A 25,680-nucleotide genomic window follows, 5' to 3' on the forward strand; every position below is an offset into this window, starting at 1 on the left:
ATCCAGCAACATACAGACATTCACTGGTTAAATCTATAAGACTGACTATACTCAACTATGATTTTGTATTTAGAATGTATTTGATTATTTATTTACGCTTATTTTCGATTTAAAAAGAACGTTTTGTAATCATTATTTCTTCGTACAGGCATGAACATTGGATAAAAGGGTAGACATAGCGCTTCTTGGTCCTCTCATTGGTCCCTGACTTTTGGGACATATGGAGGCGTCCAAGTTTAAAAAAAAAAACAAACATTTTTTTTTATCCAACTTTTTAAGTCGACCACACGGAGTTGGAAAATGACGACATTCCGAGCTCCTACTTCCCACTTCCAAGGTAAATCCGATGCAGCATTTCTAGCTGGGAAATACCACATAGAATGAGATTTATAAGCTAATAATAATATCAATAATTATAGCTAATACGGCTACAATAATAGATTGTAGAGTGTTAAAGTCAAAAATAACCTCATGATAAGATAATAAGATAGCTCAAAGTAACCAGATACTTAACTAGAAATTGTGAATTTTTAAATAAATAAATAAATAAATAAATAAATCGGAAGTAATATCTTGAAATAATGAGGATATATAAACGATGTAGTGCTTCAACTCCCCCCCCCCCCAGAAGTTGTGGTACAGGACTTTTGTAAAAATTTGTGTCACTCGTTCTTTCGAGACGTTCTAATGTTTGTACTGAGCTGGATGAAAGTGCGATACGCAAAAAAAAAAGAAAAAGAAAAGAAAACCCAACAACAAAAAGCCCATGTCATTGTCTATGTGTTAGTGCCTGAGAGGAGCTGATGAATGGGGTCTTTCTTCCCATCGCCCTTCAGCCAGGGGTGCGAATGCCACACATTCTTTACTGCCCCGTACATGCTCCAGGGGGCGTCCGCTATTACACAACAACTTCAACCAGGCCAATTCAGTCAGCACTTTCCTTTCCGTTCCTTTCCTAACCCTAGGGCTCGTTTTCTGCAGAGTTTACATCCTACAGCACCTGATCTTCAGAGACGTTCGATTTTTACCAGGAGGAAAAACCGGCCTTATTTCTTCTATTTATGCAACAAGATCAAGATCTGTTTTCCAAGAGAGACCTGTTACAGATATAAAACCGACAAACATGGACACACTCGACACAGACAAACAGGTAAAGGATCAAATACAAAAAAACAAAACAACAACACGTACAAAACAGGATTAAGAAATAATTAAAAAAAAAAACATTTCGATTTAAAAAGTTGAAGTAAATCCTGTACAAACATCATTACAAAGATAATGGATTTTAAATGATTCATTCAACACAACTTAGGAACTAAATGTTCTCCTCGAAGCAGAACACTGGATGTCAGTGTATGTGAAGACACCGTAGCATTTTCAGTAGTCAGTAGTAAGAGTTTGGATATTTAACTAATCCTACATATAAAGTAAGGTATAATACACTATTTCTGAAGAGTGGTATGCCATCGCTTCAATATCTAATCTGATGACAATCAACACACTTTTAATGTCACTTCTGCATCAGTGAACTGTTTGCAGTCTATACAGTGATCCTCGCTCAGACGTTGTGAATGGTAAATATATACCTAACGTGCTTGAGTGTAATATTACTGTATGTGAAGATCAAAGATGAATCATGTTTTAAGTAAGAAATAAAACACAACAGGGTTGGGATAGGTCCCGAAGTATTTTATTCCTCTTACACCACAGCAGTTGAGCAACAATTATTTAAATTGTTCATTTATGAACAATGATGACACGTCATATACTTCTTATCGCTTTATAGTCACATTTAACGTCATGGAACGTCCAGGAAACAAGTTAGTTCCTGTTCTCACTTACGTTTTTACGCAGATTTAAACAGTCGATCCCTCACCAGAGTCTCTTTTTTCCTCTCTTTTTTTGTTAGTAAAGAAATCGCAGCTCGTCACATTACCAAGAAACCACAAAGCTTAAACTCCTCTGTCCTGAACGTGCCGGAAAACGTAAGGCTTTACTTCGGACTGTTACAAAGCGCTGACACTGGAGACTCCTTCCGTAAATGTTAAAGGTTTTTCAGATATTCCCTTTCATGTAGTGTGTTATATGTGTAGCTGTTTGCGAATGTAAAAAACGTCTGCAAAGTTTCAACGATCAAAGCGCACGACAAACGGATTAATCGACTCCCAAAAGAAGGAATCGATTCTGAACAGCTGAAACGACTCGTTAGTGATTCCAGACTTTACTTCCTGTACTAACCTACGTAGGTTTGTAAGAAAAAAGCCCCGCCTCTGGTCTTCATCGGCTGCTCGCTGACAGCGCTAGACCATTCACGACAGACTGGGACGTCTGACCGATCAGAGCAGAGTATGCTCTCTGAAAGGAGGAGTTTAGAACGAATATTTTAAAACGAATCATTTAATGAGTCGTTTGTGACACCGGGGGGAAAAAAAGGTAACGCTGCAGTTTAAATGATGAGCACATTAAATGAGCATGTTTTTTGACCTCGGATGCGTGTGAATCTATTGTATGAGAGCTTTAAAACAAAATTAGCCACGTTTCAAAACCATGATAGGTGCGCTTTAAATAAACGTCTCGTTATGGAAAACTTTTATGTGGAGAGTTTGCTGTTCAATTCCCTGTGAAGGAGCTGTTACTATAGAAACGATAACGTATTAGAACCAGCGCATTAATATAAACCTATGATTTGCAGCGAATCCAGTTTTTACTGTAAGGTGAAATGATTTTACTCACTAGACAATAAAAAATACTAAATACTGTGTTTTTAAGATAAAATGATAAAGAGCATACCGTATAGTACAGCAACGACCCAGTCATTTAGATCTTTGTGGACTGATTTTTTTCTTAATATTATGACTGAAAATGGCGTTATAATATTTTTTACATATCATCTGCTAGAACATGACCTTGAATTATAATAATATTTGCTTTATAAAAACTAGGCATGGTGTGACAGGTGCAGAATGCCACTGGTGACATTTGACTCCACAGCCAAATGAAAGCACTGTTATACATAAATACAGATATATTTAAGTGTTGGCTTCCTGTAATTTGTTTTTTTGTTCATCCTTCTACAGCGACAAACCCCCAGAAATGCAGCGAGAGAAACTGTGCTGTTGCTAGAGCAACGCTTTCCAGGACTTTCTATCATTCCCACTGCTACAGTGGCCATTTTATTTAGGGATACATACCTTATATCTATGTTTATTAGCCATAATGTCAGGATACAGTATATGGAATTAGCAGCTAGCCCATACACAGGTTGCTATCCTGATCATTAATGTTATAATATTATAATCTTACATAATATTCTTGCTGATTTAAAAAAGAAATAAACAAATAAATAAAGAAATCCATTTCAACTAGCTGTTAAATAGCTTTTATGGTTTGTTTAACTTTTACTGGCACATTACATTTAACGCCACTATAAAAATTCATATGAACTTTGCAGACTATTGTTGCTACAATTGTCAATTTCCATTGATGGATAGTGTAAACATGCCACTGTTGGGTCCATCCATCCATCTTCTATACCGCTTTATCCTTTTCAGGGTCACGGGGAACCTGGAGCCTATCCCAGGGAGCATGGGGCACAGGGCGGGGTACACCCTGGACAGGGTGCCGATCCATCACAGTCACTCATACACACTCACACACCCATTCATACACAACGGACACTTTGGACACGCCAATCAGCCTACCATCTTTGGACTGGGGGAGGAAACCAGAGTACCCGGAGGAAACCCCCGCAGCACGGGGAGAACATGCAAACTTCGCACACACAGAGCAGCGGTGGGAATCGAACCCCCGACCCTGGCGGCGTGAGGCGAACGTGCTAACCACTCAGTCACTGTGTGCGCCACTGTTGGGTTACAGGCAGTAATTTTAGGTCTACAATGTAAACCTAAACACTTCATTCACACTAGCGAGACAAGATGCAACAATGATCTCTGCTACTTCTTCCCAAGCTTTGTTTTTATTCCTAATAAGATGTTAATATATGACAAAACCATGGTTTTCCTTCCGTTCTGTGCATCAAACAGTACATGGAAACTAATTGCAGGTAGGAACTAAAGTTGTGACTGGGGAACCGAAGAAACGTCGAACAAAACACGCCATATGATTGGTCCGAAGAATCAGTCGAGTTTATATATGGTATAGTTTTGTGGGGGTGTAGTAACCACAACTGTGCTTGCGAGTACTGTCCAGCGTGTGTTTTTTTTAGTTCCTATGAGAAACTGTAGTAGCTATATATATCTTCTAAAGCTACTTCTTCTAAAACTACTTAAAAATGTCTGCTATATCCGTCCAAACTTCATTTTTCTTCATAATGTCTTTACATACAAGCGATTAGAGGATATACAGTATATGACAGGATAAGATGAAACCAGTGTTTATGTTATTCTTATTTTGTGTGTTAAACAGGGATTGGGAAATATCGCTTGTCACACTGTCACTGTTCTCTTTCCACCGTCATTGAAGTCTCAGTTCTGTTCAAGGCAATTTTGCAACTTGTAATTCATCACCTCCGACCAGTCAAACGCCCCATCAACTTGAAAGATCAACTCATCAACTCGGGACGGTCTTTCCAATGACCAATTCCTTCCTCATTCACGGAGCGACGTCGAACCAACATGGCTGCTCACACTGTGAACAGTGTAAAGTCCCCTTTCTCTACCTTTAAATGGCTGTAGACCAATCCATATTCAGACACTTGGTTAAGTCTATAACACTGACCACACTAATCACTGTTTTGAGAAGGTAAATGAAAAAAAAGTGGAAAAACGAACGTTCTAGCGTGAATGCACGCAGCGTGTGAACTGCTGCTGTAATCATAAAGACCGTCCCGTGCTCATCCCAGGACTCGTCCCGGATTCGCAATCACCTGGAAGGCCTTGTGTTTAACTTTAGAGCGTACTGTAGATCTGTAGAAGAGTAGCGATTTATAATCGTCCGAAGAGGACAAGCTCCCTTGTGAGTCTGGTTCCGCTCACTATATCGCCTCAGGGACTGTTTGTTTGTTTGTTTGTTTGTTTAATAGGGATTTGCTGTGGGATTGCCGTAAAGCTGCTTTGTGACGACGTGCGTTGTTAAGTAGCACTGAACTGAATGGAAATGAAACCCATGTAGTGGATGGGATTGATGTACCGTACATGACAGGACTAGGTTTTTAACGCTAACTGGGGCGTTCTTTGGCTCTCGTGAAATATCGCGTTAGTTCGAAAGCAAAGCGACGGTTGAGTTTTTGGCGAGATTTCAGCAGCTGCAGCGCGAGGCGGAGGCGGAGCTGGAACTTTGTATGAACTTCTGAGTTGAAGTTGCGCGAGCGAGAGAGAGAGGGAGAAAGAGAGGCACAGTCTGAAGAGAGAGGAGCTGCAGCGCGGCTGATGGACTACACCACACTTCATTTAACAGTTGTTTTTGCCTAAAACTATAGACGCAGCCCGACGGTGGGTGACTCGGAGACTGTCTCGCGCTTCGTCCACAGTTTTTTAAATTTTATTTACCCGCTGCTGTTGGAGTTTTTTTTTTTAATCTGAGGGAAGAAACGCCGACGAGGCTGGAGAAAGACAGAGGAGAGTAAAAAGAGAGAGAGAGAGAGAAGGTGAGTTCAGTCTGCAAACACGGCTTTGATTTAACCGTCGCGTGCATTATTTACCTCACCCCCCCCCCAGCTCCTTCTTTTTAAAAAATAAAAACAACCGAGCGCGTGCGACCCCCGAGAAGGATTATGAACATTATCTCCAGCGTTTAGCGAGAGATAAAAGTTAAACCTTCGTTTTTTCGGTTGAAATGTGGCGATATTAAATGCGCGCTCGCCTTAACGACGCAATTACAGCGTGTATATTGTCAGATTTTGTCGCGCACGCGGAGAAGCGCAAGGAAGACGTTAGAAATTTCGGTCTCGCGCAGCTTCTGTGCGACGCCGAGCTACCGAGTCGTGTTAACGTTAGCGCGGATCATTTTAATATTCCGTTAACGCAAAAAGCGTGATATCCGGGCCACAAATCACACGTAACTTACATAAACAGCTAACTACCTTCGTCAGGGTGACATTTTAACGTTCTCATAACTACTGTTAAAAAAAACAAACAAACAGGAGACTTAGTAATGATGGGTAACAGTCCTGCGCATGCGCAGTTGTCTAACATGATCCTCCCCAGCTATGGGTTTCCTCAGGGTTCTCTGGTTTTCTCCATACATGTGGTGTCTCTAACTTACCCCTAGGTGTGAAGAGAAATGTACAAAGTGGCTGCTGAATATAAATCCGTGTTCACGCTCACATTTTTTTTTGTGTGTGTGTTGTGTGACTAAAACACGTTTGATGACGCGGACGAGAGAGAACGCAGGAAGCTGGTTCGCACGTTAAGGCCCCGCGGTCACACTTGCCGTGTTTTTGTCGGGAACAAAAACGCGGCTGCCCAGAGCGAGGAATTATTTCTGCGTGATTTAACAAAGAGAAATAACATGGATCATAAAAACGACGTGTTACGGTGGCCATGTTGGAATTACGTTACAACCGTTTTCACAACGCAAAAGCCACACCTCAAATATAATCAAGTAGGGAAAAGGATGTAAAGGGAATTGTGCACGTGTGCGCACCGCCTTGTTGGTGTGACGTCAGGTTTGTTTATGTCTTGGAACTCCGACCGCTACTGTTGCACTTTTCCGTGTCGGAGGTCTTTCTTTTTTCTTTTTTTTTTATAACGATATATCGCAGTAACGGAGCAACTGGACTTCGCAACGTGAACGGATTTGGTAATCCGGGTGCTAGTCTTGGCTTTTCATCGCTAACTGAGAATGTTTTAAGTAGTAAGTGTGTCGGATCAGGAGTCCTATTCCACAAGAGCTTACGTAATTCACTCTTAGAAGTTTTGACCTTGGAAAGTCAGGAAGGCGTGTGTCCTCAACCCCGAGTTCAGGAAGTGTCGCCATTCCAACATGTCCGCCCACATTGCGAACAGTAACTAAGATATTACATCTACTGTAAATGAGGTTATAGTGGTGTTTCGTTTGTTTGGACAAAATCTTTAAATACTGACTTTATATTTTGAGAGAAGAAACACTTCCTAAGCTCCTGATGAGTGATCGGTGACGTCCACACGCGCTCCGCTCTAAAACGATGGAGTTGCGAGCTCGGGCGTCTGAGTCGAACTGGAAGGCAGCGTTTTTTATTTTTTTAGCAGGTGGTGGATTGTCGCTTGGTGCGTCTCCGAGTGTGGTGTCGATGCGTTGGTTTGTTCTGATCTCTCCTCTCTGGCTGCGTTCGTTGTGTGGGCGGAGGTACGCTTTAAAGAAGAGCTTCGAGTCCCTGACTCGAGCGCTGGCTTCTGCTGCTTCCTCATCAGCGTTGGCATTAATATCAGCAATGTGGTTCCTATTAATTTGTCGCAGTCAGTAGCATCATGTTTATTTCCTCTCCATACAACCGACTCAATCAGTCCTGTTTGCAGTTCCTAATTATTTTAATGACGGTCATGAATATAACCAGTTGATTGAGCCGTTGTCATGACTGCTGTGTATCGGTTCTTGCTGCTTTTATTTATCTGTTTATTTATTTATTTATTTATTTATTTATTTATTTTTAACATATATGAGCAGCGTTTTTGTGTCTGAACTAATGTGACTAGCTGAGCAGCGTCCGTTCTATCGTATGTGGGAGGTACGTTCTGGTTCTCACACAATTTGAACCGACAATCACGAGGACAGAAGCTTAATCTCGGCGCTCCTACTGTTACGGAGAGGAGACTGAGGTTTTCTTTTGCATGCGTGGACACGGAAAAACATTCACGCGCGTCCATCCACCTGAGACGTTGACGCTTAAGGGTCTCGCTCGAGGAAGCAAACGTTGGCAGCTTGGCGGTGACGGGATTCGAACTCACGACCTGAACCGCCGAGCTACCGTTTCCCATTTCTGAAGATTATTCCAGAAGAATACAGACTGGAGTAATCTTTTCAGATGTTTACTTGAGCAACGCAGATCACACGAGGTCTTAAAGTATACAGCGGCGGTACTCGTCTGGTCGTGTACTCGGTCAAACGTAAAACGTCCGTAGACAAAACGCTAACGTGGAGACGTGTTTCTGCAAGCTAGCGCTCTCCTCTACAAGCGTTTTTCTAATATCGGTTATGTAAGCACTCCAAAGATGCGGATACAGTGCCACATTTTTCTGTATTAAGCTGCCGATTGAGAGAGCGCGTGGGCGGAGGCGCACATGTTCTGCAACATGGAGAGAGGGGGAGAGAGCGCGAGAGCCTGGGCGGATGATTGGCAGCACAGGGATTCTCAAACGCCTTTCAGAACCCGAGCGACTGCACGCTCTAATGTTGATGGATTAAGCGGAAGCATCGCATAACCAGTGTTTAAATCAAACGTCACCTGTGGCATTTACAAAAGCTCTCCACAGCTCAGGAGAACACGGACACCATCAATCACGAGGTCGGCCGAACGGGTCGTCTCGACAGAGTTTACTCCGGCTCAGTGTCGGTTAGTGTCGACACCATTCGTCGATTAAAAAAACATCATCATAACGGAAATTTTCGAGATTCGCATCGTAGATTAAAAACGATAAAGATTTCTTCCCTGCATCTGTCAGCTTCCGGTTAACGTGGCCGATGTGACGCGAATATCACTTCACGGTCCTGTCTTCCGTACACCATACGCATACATCTATCTATCTATGTATCTACCTAATCAACTCTACAAGTATTGGCACCCAATCTATTTTCCACCAGTGTAGACACTGCCAGTTGTGGCCCAGTCGCTAGTGTGCGGTATATCAGTGAAGACGAACATGTTTTCTCTGAAACACGTGCCTCTCTGCTGTGTATGAGCAATGTACCGTCACAGAGCAGCTGAATGAGGCCCCTCTAGCCGTCCTCGCTCATATACACTCGGAGAATGGAAGAACAGGCGGTGATTCGCTCATCGGTGAAGACGTTGGGTTACTGATCGGAAGCTTGAGAGTTCAAATTAGGGCTGCGACTAACAATTATTTTCATAATCGATTATTTGGCTGATTATTTTTTCGATGAATCGGATGGGGGCGGGGCAAACGTTCAGTACCCTTTTTATTGTTTATTTAAAATAAAATCCACAAACCGAGTGTTACAAATATAAACCTCAGACTAAAACTTAAAACTTTACTGTTTGTCCAAAATAGAAAAGAACCCAACACACACACCCCAGAATATATATTATTCATTTAGGACTGTAGTTTAATTCAGTGCTTTTTGTGCATCCATAAAAATAATGCATAAATACTTATATACAATATAAGCTTAAATAAATAAATTATAATAAAAAAATATTTTATATATATGTGTGTGCGTGTGTGTGTGCATATATAATATATTTATTTATTTATTTATATATAAATAAATAAAATGTGTATATATTTATTTACTTATTTATTTAAATAAATAAAAATAATTTTATATATATATATATATATATATATATATATATATATATATATATATATATATATATATAAAATCATAAGTATTTATGCATTATTTTTATGGATGCAGAAAAAACCCTGAATTAAACTACAGTCCTAAATGAATAATAAAATCTCACGGTCACTGATTTCTGTTCCTCGCTGTCTCTAGACATATTATTTTACTTGTTTACTTTTGATCATAATGTTTTAATTAGACATTACAGATCTTACTCGCGCTCCTATCGCACGTCTACACCGCGCGCGATCGGCAACGCGGCCTCGTCACTAACACATCACTTCCGTTATAATAACCGACAGAAGTTACACTGCAAGCGCTCAGATACAGCATATAATCACAATAAGCTTAAACTAAACCTTTTAATCAGCTTGCGCCAGTTTCCCCGCCCCTTACACACAGTGGAGCATTCTGGATATAAACACGTTTGTGCTCGTGCAGCACTGTTTGATCTCCGCGGTGTTTAATATAAAATGCTCCCTTGCTTTAGAGGACTTTCTTCCTCATGTTGGGAATAAAAGGTAACATTCACATAAACAGTAAACTGGAAGCGGCTTATACTTCCGGTTAGTAAAAACCCGCTAGTGTTCTATTTGAGATGATATTACCTTTCTAAAATCCACACACTAGACGGTAGAGTACGCAGTGCATAGTGTAAGTGTGGACTACCTCATTTGGTACACAACTTTAGTGTTTACTCTCCGAAGCGTGTTTTCAGAACAGAAGTAACGTAGTGAGTAAACGTACCCCGTGCCGCGCGCAGACCAACTAATCCATAATGAAGGTTTATTTTGTCGTTTAGCTTGCGAAACGACACAACGGGCAGATTGGGACTTTTTTTTCCAAAGTCAAGCGTAACGATCAGACACAGATCAGACAGAACGATATGTGAACTATGAAGGTTAGTCTCTGTAGTTCTGTCATTTCTTTGAAACTCCATCAGACAAAAACAAAATAAACAAACCGGTAAGCTGAGATCAAAACCAGAAACGTTAGTAACCGACTTGGAAAACAAGGAAGCAGGAAACTGGGGACATAACGAGGTAACGTGGCTAGGAAATGAGGTTCAACACGTGCCAGGACTTTGTGAATAAGCACAACACAGGAACACAAGGTTTGGGCGTGTCTGGGTTAGAGGCAGGACATCATAGGCAGGCTAAGATATCACATCGCAACTCTTCTTCACCACGTGTTTCACTCGAAGGGCCACGACGGGGTCAGATATTTTTGTTCAATTAACAAACGTATCAAATAAAGAGGGAAGCTGAAACAGTTGGGAGAAAAATCAGTTGCGTTTTATAGCGAATAACAAGGAAGTAATGAAGTGACTGACACCTGAGGATACCGACGATAATTAGAAAGGTATCTCATGATGATACGATATCAATATCACAAAAAAAAACAAAAAAGTATCTCAGAACCAGTAGATTATGTAGAAATCTTATTAAAACGTCCAGATTTTAAGATTCCTATTATTATATTTTGTCTGGAAAAATCGTTTCAGCACTAACAGCAGTTCCGAATCCTTTTGTGAAAGGTGAATCACTTTCTGGTGTGTGGAATCGACTCCGAAGCTTCAGAGTTGACTCTTTAGTTTTTAATGCTTGGAATCAAGGAATCAGGGAATCGACTCTTTTTGGGATCGATTCCCAGCGCGTTTAATATGAACCGAAAGCAGGATGATCGAATGACTTCACACGCGATTTAGTGTCGACAAAACAGTTTCGTTACTTTTTCAAGCTAATTGATTCAAAAAGCTTCGTAATATGGACCAACGATTTGATGATGAAATTTGTTGCATATTTTATTATGGAATTTGATTGTTGATTAGTGGTTGCAGCCATAATTTCATCCCTTAAGCCCATAAATCTCTTTCACAAGCTCAACCCGTCCCGCCGTGACATGCGGAATGAGAATTTGTACACGAGCAGGATTTTTCCACTGTTCTCCATTCATCTGGAGGGATGCTGGCGCTGATGCCGATCTAATGAATGATGGTGCATATCGAAGCCTATGATGTTTTTTTTTTCTCCTCACAAAGAGGAGAAATGGTGAGCAGCTTTCTGAAGAGGAGAGAGAGAGGGTGTTAACATGGCTCCCGAAGGCTGAAATTAGTAACGAATGCACCCGTCTAACACCCGGGCTCCGTAATTACAGTCCTGTCTCCGGCACCGCTGTGGGCACCATCTTATTGCGAGCTGCTGCCTTGGATACACACACCCATTAGTCAAGACGTCCATCATTCCGACGTTCACGAGGACGAGAGCACACTTGAGCGATGATTCTAGCAATATTCACGCTCCATACGCTGGATTTGTGTTTAATACGATAGTGCTGATGTAAATATGTACGGAATATTGCCATACACACACCACACACAGTGAAATTTTGGATTACGATGCGTGTCAGACTAAATCTAAACCTCCTGAATCTTCCAAGGTTCCCATTTTTCATATATAATAAGTACTCTTGTGTTCCATTGTCTTCCAAGAACTGATTTCCTGTTATTAAAAAACAAAAAAACTTTGGTTCCCAACACCGCACCATACACGTGGGTGCTGCATCAAGAAACGCCAGCATCTACCCCGTTATTCAAGTCGTTTCAGTTCCCTGAGCCACGTTTGACCAAAGCTGCGTCCGGTACGTGCCGCGTTTGATTCAGTACCTACTGCCTGGCCGTCGATCCGATACGTACCGCGTTTGATTCAGTACCTACTGCCTGGCCGTCGATCCGGTGCGTACCGCGTTTGATTCAGTACCTACTGCCTGGCCGTCGATCCGGTGCGTACCGCGTTTGACTCAGTACCTACTGCCTGGCCGTCGATCCGGTGCGTACCGCGTTTGATTCAGTACCTACTGCCTGGCCGTCGATCCGATACGTACCGCGTTTGATCCAGTACCTACTGCCTGGCCGTCGATCCGATACGTACCGCGTTTGATTCAGTACCTACTGCCTGGCCGTCGATCCGGTGCGTACCGCGTTTGATCCAGTACCTACTGCCTGGCCGTCGATCCGATACGTACCGCGTTTGATTCAGTACCTACTGCCTGGTCGTCGATCCGATACGTACCGTGTTTGATTCAGTACCTACTGCCTGGCCGTCGATCCGGTGCGTACCGCGTTTGATCCAGTACCTACTGCCTGGCCGTCGATCCGATACGTACCGCGTTTGATTCAGTACCTACTGCTCAGAGTGTGTTAAGACCTTTATAGTGAAACAGTCTAAGTTGCATCAGTTTAAAAGTTAGCATCCCCCCTTTTTGAAGGATATAAATTCCCTCTTTACCTTACTAACCGCCTCTGGGCTCTGACTTTGTTTTCAAACTGGTTTTCAGTGTTGACTTTTTGCACTGTTTTGAATTGTCTTATCATTCTTAACATCTTAACGGATAAATGATAAACAAATAGTGGTGTGTTTTCAGTATTTCAGTTCAGAGGGAAAACTATTCACTTCATCTGCACATTAAATCTTAAAAACCACCTGCAGTGTGTTTCAAAGCGGTTTCGAGGACTCCTCGTTAATCATTCTCGTAACTTCGTTTATTTCCTCTTGGCTTCACTGTCGTCCCTGAACAATACGCTTTAAGATGAATAACTGACTAAGAGCCTGAGATTTTAAAGGCTTAAACGCCACTAGACGGTTTACATGGCCGATTTTTTTTGTTATAAGATTTTACTTCTCTCACCGGCCCTGGAGTTAGTAACGCAAAGCTAATTTCTTTCACTAAAAGTGCGGAAATGTGTCGTAATAAGCGTCAGAAGCCATCCATCATTAGCAGCGGCGTCTCCCTGTTCCCCAGGACGAGTTTATTCAGGCTGACACGCTGTCTAGAAGAGATGCGCTTTAATGAGGCTCTCTGCCCACTCACCTGATGAAATCACTGAGGATGCACCACAATTACACTCACAACATTGTAGACCGAAAACAAAAACCTACACCAACGTGTGCGAATACTGAAGAACTGATGAGTTTGCATGTTTCACCATTAAAGTATAGCATGGATTTAACAGTCGGTTATATCTGCAGTGGGAATTGGAAAGCCATGATTAAAGTGTGATGAGTAAGACGTGACGTGAGTCACGTGTGAATACTCGGCGTACGGTCGCGTTCCCTGCATGCTCCACTTCACTCATACCACTAATGATGAACCGTGAATGACACCACAGCAATAAAGCTCGTATATCACATCAAGAGTAGCAGAATGTTCTTTAACGGCCGCTACACCCCAAACCGCGCTCGTGCGTTTAAAGTGTGTATGCACGACACATGTAACGGTAACACTTACTGCCGTCTGCAGTGGTGGTTGAGGCGGCCCGTCTGCGGTGGCATTTGTGGTGGCGTCGCATCTGCTGTGGCATTTGTGGTGGCGTTTATGGCAGCGGCGCGTTTGTGGTGGCGGCCCGTCTGCGGTGGCGGTTTGTGGCGGCCCGTCTGCGGTGGCGGTTTGTGGCGGCCCGTCTGCGGTGGCGGTTGTGGCGGCGACGTGTCTGCGGTGGTGGTTACAGTAACATGTACATGAACAGTTACAGAAAGTGACCATAACATTCACCGTAACATTAACTGTAATGTTCCATTTACCTTCATGATTTTATGGAAATATTCACCATAACATTTACCGTAACAGTTATCGCAACATTCGCCACGTGTGTTAACGTGTTCGTTTATTTTTAAATTTTTGAGTTGATGTGAGGAAACTCTACATTTACACAGCGGTGTAAATCATTTATTAGGTCATTTCAGGGTTTTCGATCTCGGGCGAGTCAGTGCCCGTGATCGCCTCAGATTCCTGAGCTTGGCTGACGGGTGAGAAGCCTGACGTGGTCTTCCTCAAGGCCCGACGCGTTGTGTGTTCTGAGATGCTTTTCCGCTCACCGCAGTTGTACAGAGTGGTTAGTGGAGTTACTATAGACTTCCTGTCAGCTCAGAGCAGTCTGGTCTTCTCCTCTCATCTCCCTCATCTCTCTCTCTCTCTCTCTCATCTCTCTCTCTCTCATCTCTCTCTCTCTCTCTCTCTCTCTCTCTCATCTCTCTCTCTCTCATCTCTCTCTTTCTCTCTCTCTCATCTCTCCCTCATCTCTCTCTTTCTCTCTCTCATCTCTCTCTTTCTCTCTCTCTCATCTCTCTCATCTCTCTCTCTCTCTCATCTCTCTCATTAACAAGGCGTTTCAGTCCTCCACACACAGGGTGTGTTTTGTTTTTCGCACCATTCTGTGTGTGTGTGTGTGTGTGTGTGTGTGTGTGTGTGTGTGTGTGAATCCCAGGAGATCATCGAGCGGTTTCTGAAATCCTCAAATCCACGCCACAGAAAGTCACAGAGATCAGACTTTTTCTTCCTTCTGATGTTTGATGGGAACATTAACTGAAGCTCTTGACCTGTATCTGTGTGGTTTTATTTCTTTATGTATGTATTTATTTATTTATTTTTAATGGATTGCGCTGATCTCGATAACCGCCTGTGTGTACGGGCGTTCTTAATAAAGTGGACGGTGAGTGTATAGTTAGTACCGATTGCAGACCTGTCCCCTGCACCCGATGCGCAGTTGCGGCGCGGGTCCTCGGGCGTGGTGATCCTGTGATTCGGGCAGGGGTTCGAGGAGTTTCCTCCAGCCAGCCATGACTAAGACTGTTTATTCCACTCAGTCTGTTTGTGTTTGAACATCCTCGCCATTAAACCCTGTTTTTAAGGAATTAAAATGACTCTGAGCGACTCTTTCTTCAGGTTTATACTTATAGACGTGAGGTGTGTCGGGTCACGTGACCCGTCAGGACTCGTGAGCGATCGATTAATCTGCCGCACTCGTGGGAATGATCCTCTCCTCTCATGTCCTCACTGTAGTGGGGTTTCTTCCTCCTGGGTTTGGGATAGAGATGCATCGACGCTCGCTTTGAGTGATGGAATAACTCCTGTTGTTTAGTGTGTGTGTGTGTGTGTGTGTGTGTGTGTGTGTGTGTGTGTATGAGAGAGAGAGAGAGAGAGAAATCCATACAGCGGATTAGAGTATGATCCCAGCACTGAAGGTGGCGTCTAACTGGATTACAAACAATTGTGAAAGTATGAGTTGTTACCGAATGTGTTTTCATCCATCATTGTGTGTGTTGTTTTTTTTTTTTTGGAAGGTGTGTGTGTGTGTGTATATATATGTATGTATGCTGACATCAGCACAAGTCCAACCCTCTACAAAGCTTTCCCTCTTTCCTTTCCATAAAATATATTGCAGCCAGGTTTCTTTCTTTTAGTGTGTGTTAGCGGCGACTAACAATTATTTTCATAATCGATTATTTGGCTGATTATTTTTTCGATGAATCGTATGGGGGCGGGGCAAACGTTCAGTACCCTTTTTATTGTTTATTTAAAATAAAATCCACAAACTGAGTGTTACAAATATAAACCTCCGACTAAAACTTTACACAACTGTTTGTCCAATACAGAAAAGAACCCAATACACACACATGCGCACACCAGAATATATTATTTATTTAGGACTGTAGTTTAATTCAGTGCCTTTTGTGCATCCATAAAAATAATGCATAAATACTATAAAATAAACTTTATATATATTATTTTATAGTATTTATGCATTATTTTTACGGATGCAGAAAAAACCCTGAATTAAACTACAGTCCTAAATGAATAATAATAAAAACTCACGGTCACTGATTTCTGTTCCTCGCTGTCTCTAGACATATTATTTTACTTGTTTACTTTTGATCATAATGTTTTAATTGGACATTACAGATCTTACTCGCGCTCCTATCGCACGTCTACACCGCGCGCGATCGGCAACGCGGCCTCGTCACTAACACATCACTTCCGTTATAATAACCGACAGAAGTTACACTGCAAGCGCTCAGATACAGCATATAATCACAATAAGCTTAAACTAAACCTTTTAATCAGCTTGCGCCAGTTTCCCCGCCCCTTACACACAGTGGAGCATTCTGGATATAAACACGTTTGTGCTCGTGCAGCACTGTTTGATCTCCGCGGTGTTTAATATAAAATGCTCCCTTGCTTTAGAGGACTTTCTTCCTCGGTCACGTGACGATTTCTCCTCCGTCCGATGGAGACTGAGGTCGTGTTGTGAATAAAAGGTAACGCGGATAGAAAGTAAACTGAAGAAAGTCATTATCGGTGACTCTGGGTGTTTGCTCATGCTAGCGTGCGTATGACGTCATGCGCCGTCGTGGCTTATACTTCCGGTTAGTAAAAACCCGCTAGTGTATTTGAGATGATATTACCTTTCTAAAATCCACACACTAGACGATGGAGTACGCAGTGCATAGTGTAAGTGTGAAGTACCTCATTTGGGACACAACTTTAGTGTTTACTCTCCGAAGCGTGTTTTCGGAACAGAAGTAATGTAGTGAGTAAACGTACCCCGTGCCGCGCGCAGACCAGCTAATCCATTATGACATTCATCACAACGATTTTCATCATCGAGTATTATCCGTTTTATCGATTAGTTGTTGCAGCTCATGTGTGTGTGTGTGTGTGTGTGTGTGTGTGTGTGTGTGTGTGTGTGTGTGTGTGTGCTGTCATGGAAGTGTTTTTTCTTCACCGATCGCTCCGTAGTGAAGGCAACATGTAACAAAAAACAAACACTCGTTTTCTGAGGGGAAAATGGTTAGTTGAGAGAATGGGGTCTGTGTGTGTGTGAGAGTGAGTGTGTAAGTGCAGCGTGAACATCAGCTGGTTGATGTAGTGTGTGACGCTGACCGTGTCGGATGTAGTAAACTCCAGCTTGCTGCTGACCGTATGATTTTGAGGAGGTGTTTGATGATGTCATCATATTGCATCGTGATACTTTAAGACGTTACACGATATGGATCACGACGTACTCTAGGTTTGATTGATATATATATATATATATATATAAAATTTACGTTTAATTGAAAAGAATATAAAATAAATAAAGATAGAATTTTGAAAGGTAGATGGCAGGTTTGTTTGATGCCTACAGAGCGTTGCAGTGTAAATTCGGGGGAGGGGAAAATAAAAGGTGTAAAAGTTTGAAAGAGTCCGATCAGCTGCTTCCACGCAGTCCTTCCAGGGTTTCGCCATTTTGCGATCGCAGAAACGAACGCCAAATCAAGCGAGCTCCGCGATATCCGGAGGGCCGTGCCGTCTTTCATTCACGTGCGTCGTCCACGAGGAGTAAAGGCTAAAATATCTCGTTTACCAACAAACATCGCTAATTATTAGTTCGTAATTATTACAGAAAAAATACATGAAAAATAGATCGCACGATACCAACGATATCTCAAACAGGATTTATCACGATATCGGTGTTATACGGTCAGATCGCCCGGCACCAGTGTTTCTGTTCCACTGGAGCTGTTTATATTTAAATAATAAAAATACGTAGCTGAATAATTGTAATTTAATTGATAAAATCTGACCGCAAATCGGTTGTGTGTGTGTGTGTGTGTGTGTGTGTGTGTGTGGAGACAAAACACGGCCGTTCCCTTTCGGTATAGTTTTAGGCTCGGCCTCAGGGTTGGATTTAAGCAGAGCTGATAAGTCTCTCTCTCACACACACACACACACACACACACACACACACACACACACACACACAATAGACATGAGGTCATCGCTCTGAGCCCTGGTGAAGTCCAGCGAGCGCAGGAACGATCCGCACGTCGCACTGAGTCAGTGTAAATACTGACTAAGACAAACAGGTTAGTAATTGTTTGCATAGACAACACACACACACACACACACACACACACACGAGTTTCATTCATCTAATCACAGTGCAAGTTGTAACTAGTCTGTTTTTGCTCTGTAACCTCACACCTGATCACCGTCTCTTAGAGGAAAACAAGTTTAGTAATCAGGGACACGTTTCTCAGCGCTCTCGGTCACGGTCTGTCTCCGAGCGAGAGAAAAACGCGTGTTTGTACGGGGTTTTACGGTGAACATGCCAGGTGGCAGGTACGCCAGCTGCCACTCATCTGTTTTAGTTCAAATGTAGGCACTTGGTTTACACTGAGACGTTCTTTCTGATTACTGTGCTCAGATCGAAAGAGAGACCGTGTGTGTGTGTGTGTGTGTGTGCGAGAGAGAGAGAGAGCGAGCGCAGTTCTAGTGATTGACGGTGGTTGTGTCATTTCCTCACCTCAGGATGGTGATTGGGGTTGGTGTGGTGGCTCTACACCTCGTGTGTGTGGTTTAGTCTTTCTCCTGCATGTTTCTCAGAAACGGAGAATGGCTGCTTGATTTTCTTGGTTTGACACCGTGGCTACCGTGAGTCACAAACCACCCCCCCACCTCCTTTATTATTATTATTATTATTATTATTATTATTAGCAGCTCATACTTTGAGGAACGTTAGCCTTTTCCGCGTCTCTCCTCAGCACAGGTGATGTGCAGGTAATGTGTCGTAGGAGTCGGACGAGTGACCTGGCGTGGGTTTATATTCAGTGCTGCGAGTGGTTTATTAAATCCGTTATTAAAGAGATGACCCCCGTGGGGTTCCTCGAACCTCGTTTCTGTAGTTGGAACACAGGAAAGCCATAGAAAGGAAAGATTCTGCGCTCGCTGTAATAATCAGTCTCGACTTTTCTCTACTCTGGCGACGAGGCTGTAAACCGTTTCGATTCCTTCACGAAGGAACGTCGAGGTCGGTTAGCTTTAAATAGTGAGCCATCGACGATTCGTTTATGGAAGGAGTCTCCAGTGTCGGGACGGGGTAGATAGATGGGTAGATAGCTAGCTAAGCGCAGAGGTTAGTTTCTCCGTGTTAATCGTCATGGAAGTCCAGCAGTTTGATGACGGAGTTTTAACACGATATGATGGATGATGCGCTCCGATCAACAGCCGAGGAAAATCCCCGGAAGGGGGACATGAACAGTCAGGAGAAGAAAGGAAATGCATTCCGGCCACGGACAGGAGGAAGGATGTCTGTAGCAGGGTCGCTGTCTGACTGTCCTGGAACCGTAAATCATTTTTGTAAATGTCCGAGTACTAAAATGTTCTGCCGGGTTAGAAAAGTTTAAGAAGGGCTGGTTTTCTTCGCACTCAGGTGTGTACGTTGCTCAGCGTTCCCGTCACAGCTTATTCGCTTTTAGCGACGCCCACAAAACTCCATAAAAGGAGAGCCGAGAGTACGAAAGACCGGTCGAGGGTAAATGCTGAAAGATGGGAGTGGAAGATATTTTGACTCGCTTCTATGCCGGTAAAAATATTGAATAATATACGGTGTTAATGATAAGCGGGCGCTGCGTCCTCCATCGGCCGAGGCGCGCGTCCGGCGATGATCGATTCGTTTTATTCATCCTCATTTAAGCGTTTGTGTCGGCTGGCTTGCTTCAGTTTTTATGTTTCAGAACTAAAGATGATATAACAAACCAACTCTTTTTCACGGAAAGTTCTCGACGGGACTCGATCAGTCCCTGATCTAGTGAACGAGCAGGAGGACGTGTTTTTGATGGAGACTCCGAAGCTCTTCTAGAAGTCTCTGGATAAGAGCGTCTGCTAAACGTTTATAAACGCTCTGAGCGTAATAAACAATAAGCAGTCCAACCTCCGCAGTATATTCCAGGTATAAAAGTACAGTAATCCATGCAGGTTTTATGATTTGAAGTCGATCGAGTCACGGTTTACGGCAGTTCGTCTTCTTATGCGTAAATTTACACGCCTTCAGGAGCACGAGTAGGATTGGAATGCCCCCCAACCCCCCCCCCCCCGAGCTTAAAGTATTTTCCTGAATGTAAAAATACTCTTGTGTAAACGCTCCTGTGCAGCTGTGATTCTTCCTTGTCCCCGTGGTCGAGTGCTGTAGATTTAGGAAGGTTCGAGCCGAACCCCCAGCTCTTTAATTGTCGGAGTTTTGTACAGAAGTCTGTACTCAGGCGACGCTTCGACCCTTGCTTTAGACTCGGGCCGCGTGAGGATCAGAACGAGCTCGGCACGGGGTGTTCCGTTCAGACGCGGCCTCTGTGTGTTGGGGAAGGGGTGAAGAGGAAAGCTGCACATCTGGCAGGAGCGTTAGAGGCTCGTCTCCTCGGATTAATCGCGTAAAGAGCCGGCTTTTCTCACGCCCGTTAAACATCCACCTGTCTAGCTGGCTTTAATGGCTGAAAGTTTCTCTCTCTCACACACACACACTTTAAAATGTTTAAAAAACATTTCTTTTACATTCATAGACTGGGTTTTATTCTTTGTTTTGTTGTTTTTACTCAACTACACTTTTTTGCCCACATGTTGTGTGTTTGTATAGTTGCTTATAGATGGTGTTGATCGATTTTCTATAACAACATATATATATAAAATGCGTGTGTGTGTATATATGTATATGTAAAATCTATCTATCATCTAAATTAATGCCCACGTTGTAATACGTTACCGTTTCTATAGTAACGGCTCGTTTCCAGGGGGAGAATCTTTGGTGATTGTTGCTATGGTGATGTTTATGGTAATGTAAGTGTTCTTTAAGGAAGGAGCCTCCAGTGTCGAGAGCTGAAGCTGTGACTTTTCGCCACGTTCAGGACAGAGGGCTTTAGGCTTTGTGGTCTCTCTGTAACGCTGAGTGCTGTTCCGCTTCGCTGACTCCGCTTCATCACACCACGCTGTCGTTGATTATTTTCCTATAACAGCGTGACGCAGCGTTCTATTCCTCGTCTACACTTCACAACCTGCCTGTTCTTCTGAGCTTAAAGAAAGGAGAACGACGGGGTGTGTTATAATCTGGTGCGTTCTTCCCGCACCACACTGAGGCGTCGGTCTTTTCAGTGTGTGTGTGTGTGTGTGTGTGTGTGTGTGTTAATGTGAGAACACGGACATTAACAGCGTGTAATGGCTCTGAATGGACCGCCTCAGGGCGAAGGTTTGGGATGTGCGTGTCATCTTTGTGTTGGACGAAGGAGTCACGGCGGACTCTCCAGCGCCGCGCCGGACGTTTACGAGCTGTCGCTTGAGGTTTGGAAGTAATTTGCAGTCTTCATTAGTCAGGCCATGCCGCTCTTTCAGGGTTCCTCTGAGGCTCTTCGGTGAAGGAACATCCGGTTAGTCCATCATTTTGGAGGATTTAAAGGTCTGTGCGGAAAACGTGGAGTCTGCAGCTGAAATATCCTCAAAAATAACGTGTTTGGTAATATGTGGGGGTTAATTAGAATTTTATCACGTGCTTGTTTTTGTATCGTACGTGAACGTCGATAACCTGCCGTCTGACTTCAGAGCTGAGCAACACCACAACTTTTGTCTAATCCATCTTCACTTGTCATGTCCGTGAACACCTTCGCTCTTCTCTCACAACACGGACGGGGAGTTCAATTAAACGCTGCGCTGTTCCCGTGTATTTTTTTAATATAGATAATAATGAAATTATTAATTAATAATATGTAAAAATTTTTTTATATATATATAAAATATTTTGTATGATTTTCTTGGCCTCCTGTGTACTAATAAGTTCAGATATACCGAAATAAGACAGCGGTGTTTTTGTTAGATGTTCCTATTTTAATTTTATACAGAGAAAACAAATGCTGTCGTGCATTTTGCATCCAATCAAATCGGATGCTCGTATAGAACGAACGGACATGACCCGCCCCTGTTATCTATCGCTGTACACTCGGGGGGGGAAAAATGAGTACTAATCTTCTCGCTTATCGTTTGTACTGTAAAAAATAATAATAATTTTATCATCACTTGGATGTGTGGGAAATGTGTGTTTAAGATAAGAGTAAAAAGCTTGGAAGGTTCCCGTACCGTTAGCACCCTTTTATCCGTATAGAAGAGGCTAGCTAGCGTCGGCCGTGGGTCGGTCGCGTAGTTTGGATCCTGTGCGAGTTGAAAAGACGGTTGGAGTCCATGCTAGTCTGTAATTATTCAAATAAAAGATAGCACGGTACCAGCGATATCTCGGGAAAAAATCTATCGTGACATTTTATCACAATACGGGCGTGGCGTGGTCATATTGTCCGGCCCTAATCTCGAGCCCTCCCCTTCGACACACACCCTGTCTGACTTCCTGTATCGAAAGGAAGTGCAACAACATACAGAATCAAATCATTTCAATATTTACACTTAAAATTTTTTTTAAAGATGTCATCCAGATGTGGGGCGTGGCACGTCCATCAAACAGATAACAGTGTGAAGATCAGGAACATCACGGATCTGAGGATCCTCGTGAACGAAACAGAAACGCACACACTGCAGTTCGGCGCGAGGACAAAGTCCACAGTCTAACAGAGCTTCAGTTGTTTGTCTGCTTCTGACCGATATCGTTACACACCTTATCTAAAGTTCAGCTCTGACGCCGTTCTGCTCTCCTGCTTCTCCTCAGTTGCACTTTTCCCAGGATCGTAGTGTTGCCTTGGTGTTTATTTTGAAGCCGTAGTGGCAGGAAGTAACAACTGCAGGGTGTTTTTGTTTGCTAAAATTTCCCCTTAAGTATAAAACTGAAGGTGGTATGAGTGCGGGGGAAAAGTGAAGACGTGCAGATGTTTTGTTGTAGTACAATTCAATATTAAGCATAGCAACATTTACTCATTTCCAGGCTTTTACTACAACCTCTTTCAGTTATTTATTTATTTTGGGGGGGCGTGGAGGTTTGGGTTCTCCCTTCAGTCGCCTCTTCAGGAGGTGAAATGCTGCTCAATTGGGTTAAGGTCTGGTGATTGACTCGGCCAGTCTTAAACCTTCCACTTCTTTCAACACTTAATCTAACAGGACTCACCTGGGTACCACGAAACAGTCACGTGTTCCAATATTTTTTGGGTTCAAACAAAAGTTGTCTAACACATCTTGAGGTAAATGTACGGAAATTCTGATCCATCGTCCCATTCGTCTTTTGATCTCGAACCCAAATGTCTTCAGTGTATAGCAAGAGGAAAAGAATTTTCCTTGCCGTCCCGATACTTTTCGAAGGGGACCGTATACGTGTCGTCTCATGGGTACGAGGACTCCGAAAGCACCGCTACAACTGTTACGCGTGTTGGACAAAATGAGGTGATGCCTTTCGGGATTTTCTGAGAGTTCTTCATGTTGTGATCTCGCCCAACCCAAGCGCTAACGCAGAAATACGCCGTGTTCTCCTCCCCGGCGTTTTTTTCTGAACGGGTTCCGGACTTTCGTTTGAACTCCGCGCTCGTCGAATTCAGCGAAAGGTCCTCCGAACGCTTCCGATGAGAACGGCGACTTAAATAAACGACACCCGGAGCCAAAACCCATAAATCCTTTCATTCCTGAGCGCTGTCCAACAGCTAAAATAAACCCTGTATGGCTTCCACGTTTTCCCTGGTTTCCCCCAGAGAAGGTGCCGTTAAAGCAGTCCAAGGGTCGTCCGTGTGGGTTTTTCTCCACCCCCACCACCACCACCTCATCCTCCTCCTCCTCCTCCTCGACCTCCAGCCCCGCTCTGCTCCAGAGGAATGCAGGCACATCTTTCTCATGCTAATCCATCTCCCGAAGCTACGCTGCAGTCCCACGCTGGCCTCATCGTTCAGGAAAATCCTTAAACATGGTTAAATATTGACGCGCACCGCATGTCAGGGGCGTGTTTAATTATTCTACCGGAGTGTCGGGATTTCCCGTGACGCTCCACAGAAAGAGGCACGCTGTGTGTTGGGTTCACTTTAACCCTACGTTTAGATGTCGCTCGTCACTCGCGGTGCCGAGTGGTGGGTGAGTGGGGCTTTGTCAGGGATTCGTTCAGACCTCCATTTTGGATCTGGTACCGAGTGTCGCATGGTGTCGAGAAAACGTTTTATTAGTTGGAAAAGCAACGGAAAACGTTCACCCTGTACGTAGCCAGGAGAGCGGGGGGAATGGCCGAGCTGTCAGGGTAGGAAGGGGCGTACTCGCACTCCCCTGTCGATCACAGAGACGCTAGCCAATCGTGTGTGTCTGTGAGCTCGTGTGTGTGGGGAAGACGGCTGATGGCCAGAGATGGTTACAAAAAGTTTAGACCGAGGGACCTGGAATTGAGTAAAATCTTAATTAAACTGACGCTCGTCGGGGAAATCACGGCTCGGTGTCGTGTACATTAGGAAGCAAACGATACGTCCTTTCGCTTTCTCACTTTCTACCAAACTTTCGGATGGCTAGCTAGTGATGAAACCAGTGTAGTTGTCATGGTAACGTTGCTTTAATGTCATTTCGGCTGCTGACTGTAGAATCGGGCTCGTTTGCTCGCAGTTAGCAATTCGGCTAGCGAAACTTGTCTAGCTGTAATATCATAAAGATCAGGAACAGCAGCAGGACGCGGGGCCGGTGTATTTATAGACCTTGCGTGCAGGTATAGAAACTTTCCCAGGTCATTAAACAGCGTGGGATGTTACGTAGGTTATTTCAGTGGTTTGAAACCTCTCGTTGAAGTGAGCAAAGAAGCAGCATGCAACTTTTATTTTTATTTTATTCTGTAACTTTTCTTCCTCTGATGAATGAGTTGTCCGAGTTACGATACGTTGCGACAGCTCTCGGGTTGCCGTTTGTGTAACGAATCCATTGACACGCGATTAGCTTGACGCCGTCAGCTACAAATGATGAACGACACGGCCCTGTGTGACGGTAAGACTCGCTGAAAGGGGACAAAAACATTTACACAGACCCCATTTATAGACTGCTGTGGTGGACATTCTTTCTCTCTGTGCGTGCGTGCGTGTGCGTGCGTGTGTGTGTGTGTGTCACAGTGGAGGTCTGACCTACTAGAAATGTGCACAGGATACAAGGTCGCACAATAGACAGGAAATAAAGGGGGTGGTGGTTGTGATATCGGGTAACGGAGACCGGAGCGATTGTCCTCGCCGTCTGTGACTGTTTCTTCACCAAGACTGAGAGCTCACAGACTGAGACGCATGCGGGCCACAGCGATGCTGGTGAGGCACTGCGGTCATGTAGACGCTCCAGCGTGTTTGAAAATAAAACCTCACACACACACACACACACACACACACACGGGCACCCAAAGCACCGAGTCGGAGTCAAGCGTGCTGTGCTGGTTAAGGTAACGTAGCAGTTAATCAGTACATCACTCCTGCGAGATCTGCATTCCTCTTGTCCGTCTTAGTCATCCCGTCGCCATGGTTACCAGACGGAGCTGGGATTTTTCTCTTGATGCGTCGCATCGCTTCAGCGTGGCCACAAAAACGGACATGACGACTAGAGCACGGAGTTAAAAAGGCGAGCTACGAACGGCCAAGATTTTTGAATCGTGTGAATTTATGATTATTTAATAATCGTTATTTCATCAGAACCTCATTGCGTGAACTT

The 25,680-nt window shown here is 43.6% G+C and overlaps 1 protein-coding gene across 5 annotated transcripts in view; it reads left to right on the plus strand.

Moving 5' to 3' along the window:
- Nucleotides 1-4,888: 4,888 nt before the first annotated feature.
- The window catches only part of sipa1l1 (signal-induced proliferation-associated 1 like 1), a 71,984-nt gene continuing 51,192 nt past the window's right edge, over nucleotides 4,889-25,680 (plus strand). For 4 of the 5 annotated variants that reach the window (XM_053613711.1, XM_053613713.1, XM_053613715.1 and 1 more), the window contains exon 1: nucleotides 4,891-5,605. The gene's annotated coding sequence lies outside the window, so the exon portion shown is untranslated. Of the gene's footprint in view, nucleotides 5,606-25,680 lie in introns of all 5 variants that reach the window. The other variant, XM_053613717.1, reaches the window with a different exon arrangement.

The sequence above is a fragment of the Ictalurus furcatus genome, chromosome 25 (genome assembly GCF_023375685.1).
Source record: "Ictalurus furcatus strain D&B chromosome 25, Billie_1.0, whole genome shotgun sequence".
Taxonomy (NCBI): Eukaryota; Metazoa; Chordata; class Actinopteri; order Siluriformes; family Ictaluridae; genus Ictalurus; species Ictalurus furcatus.